The following is a 4,082-nucleotide window of genomic DNA, read 5'->3' on the forward strand; positions in this document are numbered from 1 at the left end:
GTCCACAATTCTGATAATTTGCTTGTACCGGTCTGCATGCCAAAACCCTTAGTTTGTAGTATGTAATAAATGTGCCGTCTCACCAATCAACTGATAGCCCTCAGTAGTGATTTCAAAATTCTTGTCCTGTAGTGTTATTATATGTCAAGGACAAAAAAGATATTGATAGTTGATATCTAATCTGCCACTATTGCATTGTCCAAAAATAAAACAAAATTGTTGATATAAAATTGAAGTCGTATATGTTACAGACCATAATTATGAAATGATTTCAATGCTGTGATCTAATCAAGCAATTCATATGATGGATATTAACCTCCCTAGCTTTATTCTTGCTAACTGCTATCAAAAGCTTTCAATTCGGTTACTGCTTTCTAATCACTCACGGATATCTTTTATTGTGCATATAGTTTAATTCTATATTTTGTATAATTTAGCAATAATTTGCAGATTTTTAGAAAATTAATAGATTTGTAATAATTTTCTTAAATCTTTCCAGAAGCTGCATTAAATTGTATATAAACTGATAGATTAGAAACAGCCGTAAATAAATGCATATACATTGTAAGAAACTTACTCGATCTTCTTCGATTCCATAACTTGGCTTTAAAAGTATTTCACAGGTTCAAACTGTTGATTCACAATTAACTACACTAATGCAATGATGGTTAAATATTAAAAGAAGAACCTGATGCAATCTTCTAAATTGGCTTCATTATTTAAAGGAAACCATGGTGGTTCTGGATCATAAAATGCTGGGAAATTGCTTCCCTATTTGCCATGAAGAGGACCAGAAGCAGAATTGGGTTTATTATCACTGATACATGAAGAAAAATTTGTTGCTTTGCAGCAGCAGTACAGTACAAAACATAAAATTATTATTTATTACGATAAGATATATTAAAAATAAACAAGGCAGTAGTGCAAAAAGAGAGCAAAACAGCGGCAAGATCTGGTTGTAGAGGGGAAGAAACTGTTCTAAAAATGAATGGTATGTGTCTTCTAGCAGTTGTACCTCTTCCCTGATGGTAGTAATGAGAAGAGGGCATATCCTGGGTGATGAGGGTCCTTAATGATGGATACCAACTCTTGAGACATCCCCTTTCAATAGTGAGGAGGCTAATGCCCGTGATGGAGGTGGCTTAGTTTACAACCCTCTGCAGCTTTTTCTCATCCTGTGTGTTGGTGCTTCCATTCGAGATGGTGATGCAACCAGTTAGAATGCTCTCCATGATACACCTGTAGAAATTTGCTGCAGTCTTTGCTGCCATACCAAATCTCCTCAAACTCCTCATGAAATATAGCTGCTGGCTATATAATTCTTCGTAATTGCAGGATTGAAGTTCAGAGACGTTTACATCCAGCAATAGGAAGGAGAGCCAAGGAACTGTAACATGGGAATACAGTTTGAAAATCTTCAACATGATATCAAAGACTACCGAAGCAATTTTAAAGGAGTGTGTTTGTCAGCTGATCTCTCGCCTAATTTTATTATTGTTTCAATTTCACTTACAGTTCTCTGAGTTTGTTCATTTATAAATTACATAAATATATCAAATAATATTTAATATTTGCACACAGCAGAATGAGTGTGTTATTACAACTAGTTTTCTTCTATTTGTGCTGGTTTTGGTATTTGATAATAAGATCCCTTTAAAGTTATCCAGTTTGAAGAATCAGATTTAGACCATTACCAGTTGCAGTGCATCACTATTGCCAACTCCTTTCTCCACCACCAAACCAACACACATATTTTAATGTTGAATATAAAGAAAGAGTCATTACAAATTCACAAAGACAAAAACATTACAATGACTAATTGAGGGCCGGAGATTAACCATTTATGAAGAGCATCTAGCATTACACTCTTTTTAGCCAAACTTTATTTTACATTTTCAATAAATCAAAGTTTCAAAGTTTAAACAAATATTGCAACCGAAAGTAAATTCTGAATGTTGCAACCTGTCTGTTTTTACTTTAACTGTTTCACACACTCAGTCATGGCCTTTTAATTGCAAATTAATTGCTATTATTAACACATTAAATGGTGTTAGGAGAACATTTGGAGCACCCTCATCATCCACCAGTGCTGACAGTTAAATGCCGCAGCAATTCCAGCAATTCATTTATTTAATAGTGACCTATGCAAATGTGGATTCATGTCATTTGAAAACTGACTGCCATAATTAAGTGAAATTTGCAGAATTGAATGGTATGAGGTACAATTAGAAAAAAAACAGTGATGGTGATACACTAGCTAATCTTAACAATTTGGAACAATAAAAATGATTTCCATTTATAACTTTCTGCATTACATCCCCTAATTTGTGAAATATAAGATCCAAATATGGCACTATATTCCACTTATTAAACATTCACCTTATGGTAGGAAAAAACGGGGGCTATTATATTTTCCTATTTATCCTACATGCCATTCTGTACATGCGCTGCTCTGCAATGTCCCTAGTAATTATATATTTCCTTCACTCCTTTCAATAATTATCTTGCACTGCTGAGTGTTTTCTCATATTAATAGCTTATGCATACATTGTTCCCTATTACAAAATGCTTATAAATATATTCAAACAAACCTAGCTTTGATAGCATTTGATTTTGTTTTAGAAATCAAATTTTTATCGTTCTGGCTCAAATGCGAAAAAAAACATTTTAATAATTGTAAATATTACTGCATACACAAAGCTATTACCAGAAAACGTTTAAATATCAAGGTGTGGGATGATATAATCCCTTCTCCATAGAAGGATTTAATTTATTCTCCTTTCATATATAATATATGCATTGTAGGAATGTAATATACAGTGACAACCTAATCATATGTTTGCTACTTAATCTGTTTTTAATATACAAGAAGATGGTTGTGATACTTCTTTAAACTTTTATACAGTATATTACAGTACATTTTTCTCACTGATTGATTGCTTTTATTAACAGTGATTTTATTTGTACTATTAATTTCCCTTTTTAGCATATGTATAAATGGGCACCTTTGGTACAGCTTAGGTTGCTACATTATGAGTAGTCAGCACACCTGCCCAAATAAGATGCTTAACAGCACTGAAGAAAGAAAATGACATTTTATTTTACCCTTAGCATGAAGCCAGGGGCAAAGTTGGATCTGAAAACTTGCAAATTAACCAAAACTGTCACTCAGGAGTTATGGGCTTCAATGCAGCAAAATACAATCTTTGAAGTCCTCATTTCAGCAAAATTATTAAAAACTTTATATCTAATTAGAATTATTACTGCATTCACATTTTTCAAAACCTCTATATCCTCAGGGCCAATTGGGATGAGTGAATTCACACCCTCCTCTCCTCAGCACACTGAAATGCTCCTACAGCAATATCAGATCATTACCATCTCCCCAGCTGAGAAGGAGCAGCCATTATCATGCAGGATTATTAATCTTCTTGTCTTATCAACTTGCAAATCACAAGCCATTGAGCCTTATGGCATGGTTCTGGGTCCATAGTTATTCATTTTGTAGGTCTACCTAGCCTTTGAGTCTCCTTAATCACCTGAAGATTGTCAGCCTCTTACCTTATCTTGCCCCTGTGGTCCCCCCAAGCTTGTGTGAGAAGTCCATGATGTTCTCTCAAAAAGCTCTCTTTATTTTTAAAAAGAAAGAGACAGGAAAGAGGATAAATTTCATTAATGGATAAGAATTAACATCCCACAGCCAAGAGCTGACCCTACACTCTGACATGTATGTCTGAGCCATTCTTGTCACTTTTTCTCCATTAGCATGCTGAAAGAGACAGTAAAATAAATTTACAGAGACACTGAAATGAATCTAAGTTGAAAGACACTCAGATATTTCCCCTAAAAAGCTACCATTGACTTTGTAAAGATTTTTTTAAAACTTCAATTTGCTTTATGAAGCAGAAAAAAGAATAACACCGTATGTTGAATAAGATTTAAATCAATATGTGGCTGGATTTATTCTGACTGCGCTTCCATATTTTATAACTTTTGTGCAATCTTGCAGTTGTTTATTCTGGTGTAAATAATAAAGTTTGATGGAATTGTTGCTCTGAGCTCAGAAAAGGATAATGTTTGTC

The sequence above is a fragment of the Mobula hypostoma genome, chromosome 9, assembly GCF_963921235.1.
Source record: "Mobula hypostoma chromosome 9, sMobHyp1.1, whole genome shotgun sequence".
Taxonomy (NCBI): Eukaryota; Metazoa; Chordata; class Chondrichthyes; order Myliobatiformes; family Myliobatidae; genus Mobula; species Mobula hypostoma.